The sequence below is a fragment of the Triticum urartu genome, chromosome 1 (genome assembly GCF_003073215.2).
Source record: "Triticum urartu cultivar G1812 chromosome 1, Tu2.1, whole genome shotgun sequence".
NCBI lineage: Eukaryota > Viridiplantae > Streptophyta > Magnoliopsida > Poales > Poaceae > Triticum > Triticum urartu.
Genome location: NC_053022.1, coordinates 576,643,314 through 576,664,581, shown reverse-complemented (window position 1 = coordinate 576,664,581; position 21,268 = coordinate 576,643,314). Strand labels below are relative to the sequence as shown.

Sequence of the window (21,268 nt, the reverse complement as noted above, 5' to 3'; positions counted from 1 at the left end):
AGGTGTGCGTTCTTTGAAAGTACCATCAGGCGTCTTGATCTATCTCTATAGATCTTGATGCCCAATATGTAAGCAGCTTTATCCAGGTCTTCCTTTGAAAAATACTCTTCAAACAACCGTTTATGCTTTCCAGAAATTCTACATTATTTCGGATCAACAATATGTCATCCACATATACTTATCAGAAATATTGTAGTGCTCCCACTCACTTTCTTGTAAATACAAGTTTCTAGCAAACATTGTATAAACCTAAAAGCTTTGATCACTCCATCAAAGCATATATTCCGCCTCCGAGATGCTTGCTCTAATCCATAGAAGGATCGCTGGAGCCTGCATACCTTTTAGCATCCTTAGGATCGACAAAACCTTTTATTGTATCACATACAACCTTTTCTTACGAAAACTGGTAAGAAAACTTGTTTTGATATCCATCTGTAAGATTTCATAATCGAAAAATACAGCTAATGCTATCATGATTCCGACGAACTTAAGCATCGCTACGGGTGAGAAATTCTCATCGTAGTCAACTCCTTGAACTTCTGAAAAGTTTCTTTCCCACAAGTCGAGCTTCATAGACGGTAACATTACTGCCCACGTCCGTCTTCTTCTTAAAGATCCATTTATCTCAATGGCTTGCCGATCAACGGGCAAGTCCACCAAAGTCCATACATGGATCCTATCTCGGATTTCATGGCTTCTAACCATTTGTCGGAATACGGGCCCACCATTGCTTCTCCATAGCTCGTAGGTTCATTGTTGTCTAACAACATGATATCTAAGACAGGATTACCGTACCACTCAGGAGTAGTACATATCCTTGTCGACCTACGAGGTTCGATAGCAACTTGATCCGAAGCTTCATGATCACTATCATTAACTTCCTATTCAACAGACGTAGGTGCCATAGAAACATCTTTCTGTGTTGCATTACTCTCTGGTTGAAATAAAGGTTTGAAAACTTCATTAAGTTCTATCTTCCTCCCACTCAATTCTTTCTAGAGAAACTCCTTCTCGAGAAAGGACCCGTTCTTAGCGACAAACAATTTGCCCTCGGATCTGAGATAGAAGGTATACCCTATGTCACCTTGGGTATCCTATGAAGATGTGTTTGTCCGCTTTGGGTTCGAGCTTCTCCGGCTGAAGCCTTAAGCATCGCAGCCCCAAACATTAAGAAACGACAACTTTGGTTTCTTGCCAAACCATATTCTTACGACGTCGTCTCAACAGACTTAGATGGTGTCCTATCTAAAGTGAATGCAGCTGTCTCTAACGCATAACCTCAAAATGAAAACGGTAGATTGGTAAGAGACATCATAGATCGCACCATATCTCATAGGGTTCGATTACAACGTCCGGACACACCATTACCTTGTGGTGTTCCAGGTGGCTTCAACTGCGAAACAATTCCACAATGTCTTAAGTGATTGCCAAACTCATAACTCAGAAAATCCCCTTTTGATCAGATCGTAGGAACATGATCTTCTTTGTTATGATGATTCTTAACTTCACTCTGAAATCGCTTGAACTTTTTAAACGTTTCAAACTTGTGCTTCATTAAGTAAATATACCTATATCTACTCAAATCGTCAGTGAAGATGAGAAAATAGCGATATCCACTGCACGCTTCAATTCTCATTGGATCACACGCATCAGCATGTATGATTTCCAACAAGTCACTTGCCCGTTTCATTGTACCTGAAAACGGGGTCTTAGTCATCCTGCCCATGAGGCATGGCTCGCATGTGTCAAGCGATTCAAAATCAAGTGACTCCAAACATCCATCAATATGGAGTTTCTTCATGCATCTTACGCCAATATGACCTAAGCGGTAGTGCCACAAGAAAATGGTACTATCATTATTAACTCTACATCTTTTGGCGTGAACATGCGTATCACCACGACCGAGATTCAATGAACCATACACATAGGGTGCATGACCATGAAAGGTATCATTCATGTAAACAGAATAACCATTATTCTCTAACTTAAATGAATGACCGTATTGCAATGAACATGATCAAATCATATTCATGCTCAACGTAGACACCTGATAACAATTATCTAGGTTCAATACTAATCCCGAAGGCAGATGGAGCGTGCGATGGTGATCTCATCAACTTTGGAAACACTTCCAACACACATCGTCACCTTGCCCTCAGCCAGTCTCCGTTTACTCGTAGCTTTTGCTTCAAGTCACCAATAATAGTAACTGAACCGGTATCCAATACCCATGTGCTACCAGGAGTACTAGTGAGGTACACATTAATAACACGTATATACTTTGTTGAAGTTTCCAGCCTTCTTATCTACCATGAATTTGGGGTAATTCCGCTACCAGTGACCGTTCCCCTTACAATAGAAGCACTTAGTCTCGGGTTTGGGTTCAACCTCGGGTTCCTTCACTTGAGCGGCAACTGGTTTTCCATCCATATGAAGTTTCCCTTCTAGCCCTTGCCCTTCTTGAAACCAGTGGTCTTGTTAAACCATCAACACTTGATGCTCCTGCTTGATTTCTACCTTTTGCGGTCTTAAGCACCGTGAACAGCTCCGGGATCAACTCCATCCCTTGTATGTCATAGTTCATCACGAAGATCTAGTAGCTTAGTGATAGTGTCTAGAGAACTCTATCAATCACTATCTTATCTGGAAGTTTAACTCCCACTTGATTTAAGTGATTGTAGCACCGAGACATTCTGAGCACATGCTCACTAGTTGAGCTATTCTCCTCCATCTTGTTGGCAAAAGAACATGTCAGAGGTCTCACACCTCTCAACACGGGCATGAGCCTGAAATCCCAATTTCAGCTCTTGGAACATCTCATACGTTCTATGGCGTTCAAAACGTCATTGGAATCCCGATTCTAAGCCGTAAAGTATGGTGCACTAAACTATCAAGTAGTCATCAGGATGTGTCTGTCAGGTGTTCACAACATCCACAGACGACGTTGTAGGGGTTTGCACATCGAGCGGTGCATCAAAGACGTAAGTCTTCTGTGTAGCAGTGAGGACACTCCTCGGACTATGGACCTACTCCGCATCATTGCTTACAATATCTTTCAACTTAATCTTTCTCTAGGAACGTATTGAAACAGGGAGCTACAACGTGAGCTATTTATCTACAACATATTTGCGAAGACAATTCAGACTATGTTCATGATAATTGAGTTCATCTAATGAACTCCCACTCAGATAAACATCCCTCTAGTCATCTAAGTGAAACATGATTCGAGTCAACTAGGCCGTGTCCGATCATCACGTGAGACGGACTAGTCAACATCGGTGAACATCTTCATGTTGATCGTATCTTCTATACGACTCATGCTCGACCTTTCGGTCTTCCGTGTTCCGAGGCCATGTCTGTACATGCTAGGCTCGTCAAGTCAACCTAAGTGTATTACACCCGTTGTATTCGAACGTTAGAATCTATCACACCCGATCATCACGTGGTGCTTCGAAATGACGAACCTTCGCAACGATGCACAGTTAGGGGGAACACTTTTCTTGAAATTTTAGTGAGGGATCATCTTATTTAAGCTACCGTCGTTCTAAGCAAATAAGATGTAAAACATGATAAACATCACATGCAATCAAATAGTGACATGATATGGCCAATATCATTTTGCTCCTTTTGATCTCCATCTTCGGGGCTCCATGATCATCGTTGTCACCGGCATGACACCATGATCTCCATCATCGTGTCTTCTTGAAGTTGTCTCATCATCTATTACTTCTACTACTATGGCTAACGCTTTAGCAATAAAGTAAAGTAATTACATGATGTTTATGTTGACACGCAGGTCATAAATAAATCAAGACAACTCCTATGGCTCCTGCCGGTTGTCATACTCATCGACATGCAAGTCGTGCTTCCTATTACAAGAACATGATCAATCTCATACATCACATCCTTTTGGCCATATCACATCACACGGCATATGCTGCAAAAACAAGTTAGACGTCCTCTAATTGTTGTTGTAAGTTTTTACGTGGCTGCTATAGGTTTCTAGTAAGAACGTTTCTTACCTACGCGAAAACCACAACGTGATATGCCAATTTCTATTTACCCTTCATAAGGACCCTTTTCATCGAATCCGATCCGACTAAAGTGGGAGAGACAGACACCCGCTAGCCACCTTATGCAACTAGTGCATGTCAGTCGGTGGAACCAGTCTCACGTAAGAGTACGTGTAAGGTCGGTCCGGGACGCTTCATCCCACGATGCCGCCGAATCAAGATAAGACTAGTAACGGCAAGTAAATTGACAATATCGACGCCCACAACTGCTTTGTGTTCTACTCGTGCATAGAAACTACGCATAGACCTAGCTCATGATGCCACTGTTGGGGATTGTAGCAGAAATTAAAAATTTTCTACGCATCACCAAGATCAACCTATGGAGTAATCTAGCAACGAGGGGAAGGAGAGTGCATCTACATACCCTTGTAGATCGCTAAGCGGAAGCGTTCAAGTGAACGGGGTTGATGGAGTCGTACTCGTCGTGATCCAAATCACCGATGATCCTAGTGCCGAACGGACGGCACCTCCGCGTTCAACACATGTACAGCCCGGTGATGTCTCCTACGCCTTGATCCAGCAAGGGGAGAAGGAGAGGTTGGGGAAGACTCCATCCAGCAGCAGCACGACGGCATGGTGGTGAAGGAGGAGCGTGGCAATCCTGCAGGGCTTCGCCAAGCACCGCGGGAGAAGAGGAGGACTTGGGATAGGGGGAGGGCTGCGCCAAGACTTGGGTGCGGCTGCCCTCCCACCCCCCACATATATATAGGGGCAAGGGAGAGGGGGGCCGGCCCCCTCAGATCCAATCTGAGGAGGGGGCGGCGGCCAAGGGGGGTTGCCTTGCCCCCCAAGGCAAGGGGCGCCCCCCCTTTAGGGTTCCCCCAAACCCTAGGCGCATGGGCCCTAGGGGGGAGGCGCCCAGCCCACTAAGGGGCTAGTCCCTCTCCACATACAGCCCATAGGGCCCTCCGGGGCAGGTGGACCCTCCCGGTGGACCCCCGGAACCCCTCCGGTGGTCCCGGTACAATACCGGTAACCCCCGAATTATTCCGGTGACCGTATGATGATTTCCCATATATAAATCTTTACCTCCGGACCATTCCGGAACTCCTCGTGACGTCCGGGATCTCATCCGGGACTCCGAACAACATTCGGTAACCACATACATCTATTCCCTATAACCCCAGCGTCATCGAACCTTAAGTGTGTAGACCCTACGGGCTCAGGAGTCATGCAGACATGGCCGAGACAACTCTCCGGTCAATAACCAACAACGGGATCTGGATACCCATGTTGGCTCCCACATGATCCACGATGATCTCATCGGATGAACCACGATGTCAAGGATTCAATCAATCCCGTATACAATTCCCTTTGTCCATCGGTATGATACTTGCCCGAGATTCGATCGTCGGTATCCCGATACCTTGTTCAATCTCGTTACCGGCAAGTATCTTTACTCGTTCCATAACACATCATCCCGTGATCAACTCCTTGGTCACATTGTGCACATTATGATGATGTCCTACCGAGTGGGCCCAGAGATGCCTCTCCATTTACACGGAGTGACAAATCCCAGTCTCGATTTGTGCCAACCCAACAGACACTTTCGGAGATACCTGTAGTGTATCTTTATAGCCACCCAGTTACGTTGTGACGTTTGGCACACCCAAAGCATTCCTACGATATCCGGGAGTTGCACAATCTCATGGTCTAAGGAAATGATACTTGACATTAGAAAAGCTTTAGCATACGAACTACACGATCTTTGTGCTAGGCTTAGGATTGGGTCTTGTCCATCACATCATTCTCCTAATGATGTGATCCCGTTATCAACGACATCCAATGTGCATGGTCAGGAAACCGTAACCATTTATTGATCAACGAGCTAGTCAATTAGAGGCTTACTAGGGACATGGTGTTGTCTATGTATCCACACATGTATCTGAGTTTCCTATCAATACAATTCTAGCATGGATAATAAACGATTATCATGAACAATGAAATATATAATAATAACTAGCCTCTAGGGCATATTTCCGACAGTACTGCTGTTGTTGGATAGTTTTAGAAGTACAACATTTTTATCTCTGTTGTGGTTTGTGTTCTCTCCTTCCAGAGCCTGAATAATGGATGATGAAGAATCTACTTATGGATCATTCGCAAATCTCAACATGGGTTTCAACAAGCCACTTGTGTACAATTGCTAAGAAAAATCTGGACGACGATAAGAGGTAAATCTTAAGTGATTGCTACTGCAAGCGCTGACTAGCACCTGCTGCCACAGCTGGTGGCCTGCTGCTAAGCCAGGGGTGGGTCGGACGGGCCGCCGTTGCAACGCTCCGACTAGTGCCTGAATGGGACGCGTGGTGGGCGAGCTTATTGCTGATTGTGACGATGCTGAGCAGTAAGCGAGGTGGGCGAGATTTGAAGCATGGCCGGGCTGCTGGAGCATCAACGGTGCTGCAATGGATTATTTGTCGGGCCACCGGAACATCGCCGGGCCATCAGAGCATCAGCAGTGCTGTGATTGAGCATCGTTGGCCCGTCGGAACATCAATGGTGCTGCAATGGAGTATCTCGGGCCATCGGAGCATCACAGGGGCATCACATGGCGACGCTTCGATGGACACAATGACAAGGCGTGCTTCAACGATATTGATGGACGACCCATGCTTCAATGGCCGCGGGGATGCTTCGGCGGCCATGACCATGAGGTGTGCATCGACGGCATCGCCGGACGCGACAATGCTGCGACGCATGCTTCAACGGCCGCGGCGCCGCTTCGATGGCCATGATGACAAGGCGTGCTTCAACTACATTGACGGACACGGAAATGCTGCGACTCTTGCTTCAACGGCCACGGCGACGCTTCGACGGCCACGACGACAAGGCGTGCTTCAACGATGCAATGCTGCGACGCGTGTATCAATGGCCGTGGCGACGCTTCGACGGCCATGATGACAAGGCGTGCTTCAATGGGATCAACGGACACGACAACCCTGCAACACATGCTTCAACGGGCCGCGACGGCCATGACGACAAGGCATGCTCCAACGGCATCGACAATGTTGCTGCTTGTGCTTCAATGGCCATGACGATGAGACATGTTGCAACAACGACATCATCAACAACATGGGCGATGCTGCGAGGCGTGCTTCCACGGCCACGACAATGAGGTGTGCTTCGACAACAGTTGACAATGCTTGCTTCGGCGGCAGGCGCCCATCCGCTGTTCTGAGAAGGCTTGCTTGAAGACGAACTCTACAATGGTGGCGAACGTGTTGGACGCTTGCTGGTTCGAGGCGAGTGGAAGAGTTTGTAATGTGAGAAGAAGGGTATGGGGTGTTGCCTATTGCGTGCTGAGTAGTGCAAAAGTAGGATAGGAAGACTGAGATAATCAGAGGGTCACGCAAGGTTGTATCGGATGGTTGTAGAGGCGGTTGATCTTTTTCTAAGATTAACCGGATGGTTTGTAGAGTAAAACGGGTTTTGCTAAAAAAAGTAAAATCGGCGTGGAGCCATCGTCTTGTTTCCTCTCCTCTATCGAGTCTTGATTTGCGCCGGCGGCGGAAGCAATTCATCTCCATGGCGGCGACCGCACTCGGACCACCTGCCAGCGGATCGGCGACCGCGCCCTCCGGCCATCGCTGGCCCCGGCGGCGGCGCATCAGAACCAGCCCACCACCTCTCGCCTCTTTCACAGCATGGTAAGCACCCCCTCCCTCCACTGCTAATTCAGTTAACAATAGCAAATCACTACTAACAGTATCAAATTAAGTTAACAATAGCAATTCAATTAACAATAGCAAATCACTGCTAACACTATCAAATTAAGTTAATAGTACTAGCTCAGTTAACAATATCTAATTCAGTAAACACCAGCACATTCAGTTAATACCAGCACATTCAGTTAGTACTAGCACATTCAGTAAGCACCAACACATTCAACAAAAGCAAATCCAATTAACAGTGGTAGATTCAGTTTAACAGTACCACATTCAATTAACACAAGCAAATTCAGTTAACATAGTACCACATTTAATTAACACAAGCACAATCTGTTGATAGTAGCAGATTCAGTTTAACAGTGCCACATTCAGTAAACACCAGCACATTTAGTTAACACTAGCACATTCAATTAACACAAGAAAATTTAGTTAACAGTACCACATCCAGTTAACACTAATGCTAACACTAATGCTTTAGTAAACAATAAGCTCATCAATTATTTCCTGCTTAGCACAACCATAGAATCTTCTACATATGTTTATGCCATCAAATGCAACACATTTCTTGCCCCTAACTGGTGAAGCTTGCATTTGATCTCTGGATCAGACACTATGCCACAGAAGGAAGAATCAAAGTAGTAATAGGATTCTCCTGCACTGAAAAGGTGCCTTAGGCAATTCACAAACGAGAGGCAGAGAAGGGAGGATCTAAAAATGACACATTCTGCAAGTTATACTTGCCAAACCCTAACCGAAAGCATGTATACATACCCACACATCCACGTGCATGCCGGTGTAGGTCTGCTCCTCCTCCTTCCAGATCTCTCCAAGAGGCCATTGTGGCGGCGGCGGCGTAGACGGGAGTGAGGCAGAGTGGCACGAGAGTGAGCGATAGGAGAGGATGGGAACGTCACTGTTTCCCTTTAGGGAACGGACTGACCGGCTCGGTCCCTATGGCCGTTAGCACGACGCTGTCACAGCTGTCGGCAAGTGCGTGATTGGCTACGCCAAAACAAGTTTATTATTCAGTTTTGTGTTTTTTGCCACTGTCAAAATTTCGTTGCGGTGCAAAGTGTCATATTTTGTAAAGTGATAGTTTTTCGAGAGTTATGACGCTAAAGTGGTGGTTCTGTGCATTTCACTCAACAAGCTAATAAATCGGTCGAAAGGTACCTGCATGGTGGTCATATCGTCATGGAGGCGATACTCACTCATGGCCAAGTTGGTGATCTCGCTGTCGGCCGCGCAGCCGAGATGCGAGCCACCTTTGTGCCTGTCCTTGCCCGTGCTACCTCTTGAACATGCCTTGGTTTTCCCTTAAAGAGGAAAGGGTGATGTAACAAAGTAGCGTAAGTATTTCCCTCAGTTTTTGAGAACCAAGGTATCAATCCAGTAGGAGACTACACGCAAGTCCCTATTACCTGCACAAACAATCAAGAACCTTGCAACCAACGCGATAAAGGGGTTGTCAATCCCTTCATGGCCACTTGCAAAAGTGAGATCTGACCAAAATAATAAGATAAATATTTTTGGTATTTTTTTATATAGATTGGAAAGTAAAGATTGCAAAATAAACGGCGGCAGAAATAGCAAATTGATAGGAAAATAATATGATGGAAGATAGACCCGGGGGCCATAGGTTTCACTAGTGGCTTCTCTCAAGATAGCAAATTCTACGACGGGTGAACAAATTACTGTCGAGCAATTGATAGAAAAGCGCATAGTTATGAGAATATCTAGGCATGATCATGTATATAGGCATCACGTCCGTGACAAGTAGACCGAAATGATTCTGCATCTACTACTATTACTCCACACATCGACCGCTATCCAGCATGTATCTAGAGTATTAAGTTCATAAGAACAGAGTAACGCATTAGTGTAGGATCGAAATTATGTCTAGAGGGGGGGTGATTAGACTACTTGACCAAATAAAAAGTTAACCTTTTCCCAATTTTAGTTCTTGGCAGATTTTAGCTATTTTAGGACAAGTCAAGCAATCATCACACAATTCAAGCAAGCATGCAAAGAGTATATTGGCAGCGGAAAGTAAAGCATGCAACTTGCAAGAATGTAAAGGGAAGGGTTTGGAGAATTCAAACGCAATTGGAGACACGGATGTTTTTCCCGTGGTTCGGATAGGTGGTGCTATCCTACATCCACGTTGATGGAGACTTCAACCCACAAAGGGTAACGGTTGCGTGAGTCCACGGAGGGCTCCACCCACGAAGGGTCCACGAAGAAGCAACCTTGTCTATCCCACCATGGCCATCGCCCACGAAGGACTTGCCTCACTAGCGGTAGATCTTCACGAAGTAGGCGATCTCCTTGCCCTTACAAACTCCTTGGTTCAACTCCACAATCTTGTCGGAGGCTCCCAACTGACACCTAGCCAATCTAGGAGACACCACTCTCCAAGAAGTAACAAATGGTGTGTTGATGATGAACTCCTTGCTCTTGTGCTTCAAATGATAGTCTCCCCAACACTCAACTCTCTCTCACAAGATTTGGATTTGGTGGAAAGAAGATTTGAGTGGAAAGCAACTTGGGAAAGGCTAGAGATCAAGATACATATGGTAGGAATGGAATATCTTGGCCTCAACACATGAGTAGGTGGTTCTCTCTCAGAACATATGAGTTGGAAGTGTAGATGTGTTCTGATGGCTCTCTCAACGAGTGAAGAGGAGGTGGAGGGGTATATATAGCCTCCACACAAAATCCAACCGTTACACACAATTTACCAATCTCGGTGGGACCGAATCAACAAACTCGGTCGGACCGAAATAGTAAACCTAGTGACCGTTAGAGATTTTCGGTGGGACTGACATGCAACTCAGTAGGACCGATATGGTTAGGGTTAGGGCATAACGTAATCTCGGTGAGACCGATTACACAAACTCGGTGAGACCGATTTTGGTAATAAGCTAACCAGAGAGTTGGTCAGGCAAACTCAGTGGGACCGATTCGCTCTTTCGGTGAGACCGAAGTGTTACGAAAAGGAAACAGAGAGTTTACATTGCAATCTCGGTGGGACCGATCCGCTCTTTCGGTGAGACCGAGAAGTTACGAAAAGGAAACAGAGAGATTGCAATCCCATCTCGGTGAGACCGACATCCCTTTCGGTAGAACCGATTTGCTTAGGGTTTGGCAATGGCTATGACAAGTGAAACTCGGTGGCGCCGGGTTGAAAGAATCGGTAGGGCCGAGTTTGGCTTTGGGTTTAGGTCAAATGTGGACATGGGAAAGTAGCTGAGGATTTTGGAGCATATCATTAAGCACATGAAGCAAGAGGCTCATTAAGCAACACCTCATCCCTCCTCGATAGTATTGGATTTTCCTATGGACTCAATGTGATCTTGGATCACTAAAATGTAAAATGAAGAGTCTTGAGCATATGAGCTAGAGCCAATCCTTTGTCCTTAGTATTTTGAGGGATCCACTTTCAACATTCATGCCATGCCAATCATTGAGCTTTCCTGAAATAATCATCTTGGAATAGCATTAGCTCAATGAGCTATATGTTGTTATGAATTACCAAAACCACCTAGGGATAGTTGCACTTTCAATTAGGCAAGGTGACATGATGTAGAGGGATAAACTCAAGCAATATGATATAAACCCCATCTTTTTATCCTCGATGGCAACAATACAATACGTGCCTTGCTGCCCCTGCTATCACTGGGAAAGGACACCGCAAGATTGAATCCAAAGCTAAGCACTTCTTCTATTGCAAGAAAGATCAATCTAGTAGGCCAAACCAAACTGATAATTCGAAGAGACTTGCAAAGATATTTAAATCATGCATATAAGAATTCAGAGAAGAATCAAATATTGTTCATAGATAATCTTGATCATAAACCCACAATTCATCGGATCTCGACAAACACACCGAAAAAGAATTACATCGAATAGATCTCCAAGAAGATCGAGGAGAACTTTGTATTGAGATCCAAAGAGAGAGAAGAAGCCATCTATCTAATAACTATGGACCCAAAGGTCTGTGATAAACTACTCACACATCATCGAAGAGGCTATGATGTTGATGTAGAAGCCCTCCCTGATCGATTCCCCCTCCGGCGGAGCGCCAGAAAAGGCCCCAAGATGGGATCTCATGAAAACAGAAGGTTGCGGCGGTGGAAATAGGGTTTCGTGGTGCTCTCGGATGTTTTCAGGGTATATGAGTATATATAGGCGAAAGAAGTATGTCGGTGGAGCCACGAGGGGCCCACGAGGGTGGGGGGCACGCCTACCCCCTTGGGCGCACCCTCCTACCTCGTGGCCGCCTTGTTGCTTCCTTGACGTCCACTCCAAGTCTCCTGGATTGTGTTTGTTCCAAAAACGATCCTCGCGAAGGTTTCATTCCGTTTGGATTCCGTTTAATATTCTTTTTCTGCGAAACACTGAAATAGACAAAAAAACAACAATTTGCACTGGACCTTCGGTTAATAGGTTAGTTCCAAAAATAATATAAAAGTACATAATAAAACCCATTAAACATCCAAAACAGATAATATAATAGCATGGAATAATAAAAAATTATAGATACATTGGAGATGTATCAGCCATTGTGACGGAGCTACACTAGTGTTGTGCTTGCTTGCAAGAGACAAAAATTTAATCATCGGTCTCAAAGTAGCAACGCGGAGTTGCAAAAGAAAGGAGTCATGATAGCTGGAATTAGTGGAGTTGGAAAGACTACTCTGGCAATAGAAATTTCAATCGCATACTAGACCTGCAGCTACTCTCACCTAGTAGCAATCTTTGTGCGTTTCTGATTAAGGAGAAACGCAACATTTCTTGGCAATCATGCATATATCTAATTTTTTGCTTAGTTGTCTTTACTTTAATGAAACATCAACCTCCTCTAAAAATTCTTATCAACCTTTTCCCCATCAGGTCGATTATAGATATATCCAAGTAGCTTCTCCAACCGAAGTGATCTTTTCTAGAGTGGTAAATTTTTATTTGTCTCCAATTCTGAAGACAAAACCAATCATGTACATAAAGAGCTTTCGCTAATGTTGGCACTCAGCGTCAAATTGTAACACCGAGTAACCTGTCATCCATGCCGGATATGTGCCACCCTCTCATGACAATCTGGGATCATACAGAACGCGAAACTAGTCTACGGAATAGTGTGTCACTCTTCCTATGATGCAGGACCACATCAAAAGCAGAGTGGAGATGCCATCCAGTTGAGAATTTACCTTTTAATTTTCTTTAAAGATCCATCATTGCTAGCATTCATTGATAATAGTAGGAAGCAACGGAAAACAACAAAATGATGAAGGTCCTAGGACCAGAGGATCCGAATATCAAAGACAAAAAGAAAAATAGCACTCCTAAAAGCTGCAGCACAACACTCCATACAATCCCATTGTTAAATTGGAGTCTTGTATGGAGCCTTCTCAGGGCACTTGCCCTCTGGACCGTCGGATTGTGTGTCCAAACGTATCCCAGCCGTCGGATTTTTTGATGGATCAATCCTGGCCGTTGGATCGAACTGATGTGACTAGCAATGAATAGTGTCTGAAATTTTACCCCTGTTCTACCACCCTCAATCTCTATGACAGGCAGGGCCTAGCCGGGGTGGGCTGCTTATGTCATTGACATGTAATGGGGGTGTGCCCGGTGCAGTCTTTCTGCAGTCAAAACGTCGTGCTACCGCCTGAAATTTCCCTATCCCGCCAAAGGCATTTGTGGAAATTCACGTGCGTGTCCGTGCGTGGCGACCTGTGGGTGGTCGCGTTTCGCATAGGGGCGAGGAGGGCGCCCGATTGAGTCAGAACCCTAGCCGCCACTCCTAGCCACGCCCAGCCGTGCCCCTCGCCCTCCCGCGCCGCCACCACATCTCCTCCTCCCCACTGGATCCCTCTCGCCGCCCCTGTCTTTCCTTCTTCTCCTGCATCGCCTGGAGGGCTGCAGCTGCCGCTCAGGTCGCTGCTCCCCGTGCGAGCTCACGTGTCCCCATCCCGGGAGGAGTGGAGGCTACCGCTCACGCAGCTGCTTTGCCCGGCGGAGCTCGTCGTCACCGTCTCCATCGTCCGCAGGAGTGCCAGGCAGCACCGGAAGACGATTCAACAGCGACCGGCGAGGACGTCGAGCCGAGGTGAGACCCCCTTCCCGCGCCTTCCCATGGTGCCCCCCTTGGTGCCTTGGTGGTGCTTAGCCGCTGGTCGTCTGTGGTGTGCCACTGCCGCTGAGAGAGGGGAGGAAGATGGATTTGTGAAGAACAAAGAATGCAGTGTAGTTTCTTTGGATCTGATGCCACCTTTTTTTGTTATTATAAGTAGAGGCAGACAGGGAGATGGATAGTACTTTTGTTTCTTCGTATTCTGGGCTGTAGTGGTTTGCGGAATTTAATCCCCAGGCATTCACATATTTTCTTAAGTGGTTCTTTAGTCTATGCCTACAAGGTGTTCAATGATAATATAAGCATGCTGACAGGGGAAGACTTTTTTATGCATTTCAGATAATTTCTTTTTTCTAATTTTTTTAGCTCCAACAAATGATGATTGGAAAGTATGACTGCTTGATGGGAGTATTTGTTTATGTGGTTCTTTTGTCTATGTCTACTATGCTATTCAAGCAAGTACCTTTTCTAATGTGCAGTTTGGCCTATGAGCTTGCGGATGCTAAGAAGTTTTAGAGGTGACTTCTTTTACCAAGATTATTGCTATATACTCTATTTGCCTATTTAACTTCATGGATGGCCTGATTATGACTTTATTTCTTTGCATTATCTCATTCAATTTGTGGGATATGAAACATTATGCATTCAGGTTGCAGATTTTTTTATTGTCCCGGGATTTCGCTGCTGCCTTGACTAACAAAATGAAAATCCCTATGTTCAAAATATTAATTACCCGTATGTGTGGTGGAGCAGGGCATACCATTAAGTTGGACACAACCTTCCCTTGGTCTCTTACTGTTATAGGATGCACATATGTTATAACGCCAGATTAATGTTTTGTTCTGCTTGAATGCGATTGTGGTCTCTAATTTCTCATTATCTCATTTTCTCGTCACACTCAATTTTCCTAAATCAGTTGTCAAAGAAAGGCAATAGATTTCCATCTGAACTATGTTGATGATGGAACATGATTGACCTATGCTAAATAACCCATACGTCATGAAAATCACTTTCTGACTTTTAAGTGACCAAGTGACTGGGAACACAGCGAGTTTAGTGATTAAGTGATGTTTCTGCAGGGAATGGCGTTCTTGATGATGGAGAGGGACCGGCTCGGCCTCCGCAGCCTTCTCCCACCGGTTCAGTCGTTTCCTAGCAGCAGCCAGATCGACTGATTCAGTTTGACACGACGCCCCACCGATTCAATTGCTTCCATGCGTACCTCTTAGCTGACAACCAGTTTGTTGGTGCCGTGCTTTAACTCATTGTTCCTCAGTTCAGGGGAAGCTTAGGCACGAGTTTGCAATGGAGCGGGGGGGGGGGGGGGGGTGGGGGCACATCCATGGGCAAAGATCGGGGACAGTGGCCTCAACGGTGTGCTGCTGGTGGCCTGAGTACCATCTGTGGTGAGGAGAAACACAAGCCTACCCCTTATCGACAGGTAACAACTCCTTCGTTTCTCTCTTGTCTCCCCCACTCTCCTTTTTCCTCACCATTCCATCCCAAATCAAGAGGTAAACCGTCGCAACCCCTTTCAAGTGATTATCTATATGCCACCACATTCGGTCAATCAACATTCATATTTGGCAGGGAGTCTTCGATGGTCCGTCTGCCTCATGGGTGTTCAACGGGGGTGCAAAGAGATCCTGACAAGCTCAACGGACAACCCTGCTCACTCCTTCTGCAATGTAGGGATTCCAGGCAAACCCCTAATCTTCACTGCCGGTAATTTGTTCTCTACGTACTGTCACAATCCATCTCTAACTATTCTGTATGGTTCACGTAAAAGAGGGTTTTCTGCATTGTTTATTTGTATTAGATGATTATTAGTACATTAGAAAGTTCGGGTAGCTTCCCTGTCCTTTATATGAACTCTGGAGAATTTTTATTCAGATGTGATTTGCTTGACCTGTGTAGATGTGCAGACCTAACTAATTTTCTCTCAATATCCCATCGTTTCTAATTGGTATTCATTACAATAATCTCGAGTTTGGTCACTACAATTGATGGCTGTTTCCTGTGATCCCTAAATTTATTGTTTTGAATTTCACTAATTTCTTTCCATGGCTTATATGTGATCAAATGCTCGAGATTATATATGATATCTTTCTGTTTTACACAAAGCAAACAAAGCTTAACTGTTTCTTGTGAGGCAGCTACTAAGAGTGATGCATATAACATTGCTTGGGGAGTTGTGATTTAGTCATGGGCTATGGGCATTGGTATGATAGAAGCATTATACAGTGCATTGATGATAAAGCTATTGTTCTCTAAAACTGGCAATATTGATCTATTTTCTAGAATGATGTAAAGTTAACAGATAGCCATGCTGGCATCAGCTTGGTTTATAGCAGGTTCGTATGCATGTATATATTTATATATTTCCTGCTTTCAATTTTTCAGTGATGCTTACTGCAGTATTACAGAGAATGTTACATTCTGACCTGATTTATTCAGGGTGAATGCTTCTTTTGCCCTATTCGCTCGGTTATCGAACAAACCCTAGCCCGCCTCGACTGATTTATACTTCATCCGCACATGTATATGTAGACATATATCTTTTTCTTCTATAGTTAAAAGAAAACAATCAGGGTCTACAATTTACTTCTTTGCAATGTAGTAGGGCTGCTATTGCCTGCTGATACCTGACATTAGTGTTGTGCTTTAGGCACGTTTTGGTTTATCGATTACCTTCTGCCTTTGGTGATAAACATAATTAATTTTAAATTGTTCTCTTCCATTTTCTGTCAAACTGGCACATATATGGTATTGTTTGTCATTTTTTAAGCATAATGGCACAGAATTGTTTTGCTTTTTTTGTTTTCTTTTGTTCTGCTTTGGATGAATTATTGTTTTGGCGGCGGATGATTTTTCCTTCTCTTCACAAATCAAGGATAAAGCTTATTGTCCTGGTTACATGGGTTGAGTGGAACAAAGCTTGCATCTGTTCTTTTTTATTGTTTTGAAATGTTTCCAAAAACACTATACCATGATTTGCGCTAATTCTATCAACACAATGGTGGAAATCAAATATAATCTTTTTAGATCCTATCATTTCTTCCTGGTCGTTAGTTCATGTATGGTTTTAGATGTTATGTGTGATTATTCTTTGTCATATGAGTAGATGGTTGTGGCTTCGATCTGTTTGGCTGTTGCTCTGTCAAGAAAACATATGGCCTGTGTATGTATAGGATATTTTAGCGGCCCTTTTGTTTGCTGGTTATGATGTGTCATGATGGTGAGACAGGTTGTAGATTTCTATTCAAGCCTTGAACCATGAAAATCCAATAAAAGGTAGTCCATGTATGATCATTAGGCCATGACTTTTTATGTTCCAATGTATGGTTCTTGGTATGATCTTGGCATCTAAGTTGTTACTGTTGGTCATGTGTGGTGATGCTGCTTATTTAGGATTGTTCTTTTGAGATGCACAAGGGTGTTGTTAGGATTTGTCCGTGCTTTCTAGAACCGTTTCTGCTAAACTTGCCGCGGAACATTATTGTCGCTGTTGTCTGGTGCTGGGCCTGCTGCTTCCTTGGACTATCTTTATTGCAGGTGATTATCTTCTACCGTTCTCTGTTTTCTATGTTGGCATCCATGTAGTTTCAGAATGAATTTTTTGTTGGAGCAACTTGCCTTTTTTTATCCCCTGGTTTAAGTATAAAAGTTCAAGTTTAAGTGGTTTGTACCTCCTGGTAGTCTGTTGCTTCGTTGACTCGGCTGTTCATGCCATTGTTTGTGACAATGATCATTAGCTACTACTATCAATCTATGTACATGCTTTGCAAGTGCTCCATTTTTAGAAGAACTACACCTCTATAGTCATTTTTGCTTTAAGACAACAATCATTATCGACTACTAAATATCACTCAGTTCTTATAAGTACATACTTTGCAAGTGCTCCATTCTTGTCTTTCTGAAGAGTCAATGTATCCTCATTATCGGCAAGATCGATTTATTTAATATATCTGAAAATCAATTAAGTTAGCATGTGTTGGTACGGACTGCTCCCTCTAATATATTTTTAAAGGCTCCCTCTGATAGTTTGTCTATGTCTGTTTCTTTTTTCTGCCAGCCTTACTGAAATCGGAGATGTAACGTTTTGGAATTAGTAAGAATGGCAGATAAGTTTTGGCCCATGAATGCACGACCCATTTGCCACTTCCTCCCCTATGAGCGGTTTAACCTCATGCCTCGCCTCTGCTCAACCCAAGCCTGTTCATCTAGGTTTGTCGATCCGTCTCCCTTCTCCCCATCTCTCTCTCTTCTGGATACATTTAGATGTATTGTATATTTTCCTAAAAGTCATATTACCCTGAACAGATCCTAGGATTTTCAAAGGCACGTGTTTTTGGTTTGGGACATGAACATAGATGCCTCTGATTATAATTTTCTGCAATATAAATACTCACCAGCAAATGATGATGTGCATCTACACTTTTCTAGGAATGATATATGTGACTCTCCTTTGGATAAAGTAGACGGTTGGTTCAAGAGTACCCGCCCTTCAGTTTTATGTCTGTCAAATGAACATCACATTCACCACTCCTGGAAAAAGAATGGTGTGAATTAATTTAAACTTTGTCATATGCCTTCATGTGCTTTGCTTACCCGCACCATATATCTACAGTCTGCTCCCTCGCTACAACACTTCTCTGAGCAAATGCCAATTAGAACCCCATGTGGATGTGTGCAAGATCATGTTACTTTAATAGAAGGCAAATACGAAAGGGCAACTATCACCACTAACTGGACACAATTTGTCAAGGCAACCAGAAGAAGACTCGGGGGGGGGGGGGGGGGGGCACCGGCTTTCACTCACTATTCATAACCTTTACTAAGGTTAACTCATGTTTAGTTTGCTTCAATTGATAGGAACATTATATGACCAGTAATAACCAAGCGATGTTGTTTTTTAGCAGGTCGTACGACATTGTTTGATCGCTCAGGAAAAGGATCTCCAACCAGGATGCATCAAGGCATATGCTAGCACCATGGGGAAACAAATGGCGAACAAGCTTGTTGAACTCGCCACGGAGGAGGCCGCCCGGCTGTGCAGGTTTAAAGACGATGTTGATGCCATGGTGGAAAATATGCAAGATCTGGAAGCCGTTTACACGATGCGGATGATAGGCTGCGCTAAGGAGGAAGAGATGGGGAAGTTGTTGGGCGGTAGCTCACCAAATTCAAGTCAGTCACCTACGACGCCGAGGACGTGCTGAAAGATCTGGACGCTGCAGAGCTATCAAAGAAGAGCCAATCAAAGGTACTCGCTTGGTGCACTCTCCAGGTCAAGGATCTGGTCTACCAGCAAGTGATTCACATGGACATGGAATTTTCACTTTCTCGAGTAACACACAGACGTGGCGTAGTATTAGCTGGCGGTTCTTTCATTATAACGGCTTATAATTATCATCAGACTCATACTATTATGCAAATGCTTCCTATGATTTCATTGGTTAAATTGTATAATTGTGACAGGTTCATATATCATGTCAAGAAAGAGCTGAGCAGCGGGACGGCCCGACAAAGCTATCAAATATTAGGTTACATGGCAACTACTTAGGTTCTTTATATTGCACGGGCCTTATGGATCCCTTTGTCTATATCATTACTGAAGTACCGTATTTAATTTGTGATGACTCATCGTGTTGGTTTACTTTTCGAATCAAAATGCTGCTAAGCCTTTGGTGTAACTGATTGCACTGCCTTTTGGTCCATTGTGGATGGATGCCATCTATTGGACACAATTATGTTATCTATGAAGCCATTCTCAGTTTCTTGACATGCCGACCTATTGAATTTGAAGCGTGACCTACCGTGTCAGGTTGTATGTGACCGCACCCGGCAGGGGTGCGGGAGTGCGGCAAGCTGCACTTACCATCTAGTCTATACTAGGGAACGCAGCTCCGACTCCGATGGTGAACGACTAAGGAAACTGGGCAGGGGTGGCGTCACGGAGGATCACCAAATGAACCACCTGTCACGTGTCATCATATACTACTGGTACCCCACCGTGGCTTCGACTTCACAACAACAAACAGTCGCGGCACTCCCACGGACACGCCAGAGAAGAAGAGACTACCACGACTAGGGCCACGCCTCCGACATTGCTCACTACCGCCCTCATTGCCATAGAAGCCACCGTGCACGTCCAGTCGTAGGAAGCACCACAAGAATCAAAGTCTTCAAGACGGCGCCCTAAAAAGGGGAACAACGTTAAAGACAACGCCACCGCCCGACCCTGCAGCAGGATCTGGGTTTTCACCCGAAGTACTTGATCCGGAAGATCTGGCTGTGAGATTCCCGACGACGCCTCCAAGGAGGATAGCGATGCCCACATGCGCCATCGCCCCCGGCTGACCAGCACCGGCCATGCATTCACCCGGGGCAGCCACTCCCACGCAGCAGGCCAAAGATGACCTGTACCTCCACTGGACCGCGCACCCCACACATAGCAAGTACGTCATCGCTGTGCAGGGCCACCACCAAGCCTCCGCGACGACGGGCCTGCAGAGACCAGAACGGGTCCTGCACCCCGCATCCAAACCGCGACCGGAGCCCCTCTGCTCCAGCATCGCCTCCGCTCGTGAACCGGCCGCTGTCACCACGCGCCATCACGCCCAGACCCGCGGTGCTTGGAGTCCACCCGCACAGCACGCCTCCTACACGCCAGATCCAAGCATTCCGGAGCCCCGCGCGCGCCTCTCGCGCCCGACATGCCGCAGATCCGCGCAGGAGTAACGCCAGAACACCATCCGCATGCGACTCCTCGGATCTGGCCACCACGTCATGTTGCAACCACCGCTGGCCACGCTCCCCTGAAGATGAGCGCCCCCGCGCGCCGTGCGCCTCATGAGCCCTCCCGCGCCCGTCGCCTCCATCGGTGCCAGCTAGTCATGCCAAGATCCGCGCTTCCTCGAGCCACGCGCGCGCCCGTTGCCGCACCCCTCCCCGAGCTCGCGTGCTCCGCCAGCTCGCCGTGCTGTACCCATCACCCCCTGCAGACACAAGTGCCCCGCACCACCCGAGCTGCACAAGAGGGTGAAACCGATAGGCCCGCCGCCGCCGCTGCCACGCGGGCTTTGCCTGGCAGCGCTTGCCGGCGGCAGTGGGGGAGGGCGAGTTCGGGAGCGGCTAGGGTTAGCGCCCAAGTCGCCCCGCGGGAGGGCGACCATTTACTTTTTAATTATCTGCTTGTTTCCCGACGAACCATCCAATGCACTGTAGGTGCACCCAGTCATGATTTTGGAGAGGTTCACAAGGATCAGATCAACAATATGCTATCATGGGGCAAGCTAATAAATCGCTCGCTGATGCGAAAGAAGCCTACTTGGCCATGAGGCGTTACTCGTTCATAGCCCAGTCGGTGCCCTCACCGTTGGACGGAC

General features: G+C 45.6%; 1 protein-coding gene across 1 annotated transcript in view; it reads left to right on the top strand.

Annotated features, from left to right (window-relative positions):
• Positions 1 to 21,268, top strand: part of LOC125532166 — a 58,834-nt gene that overhangs the window by 31,024 nt on the left and 6,542 nt on the right. The window lies entirely within an intron of this gene.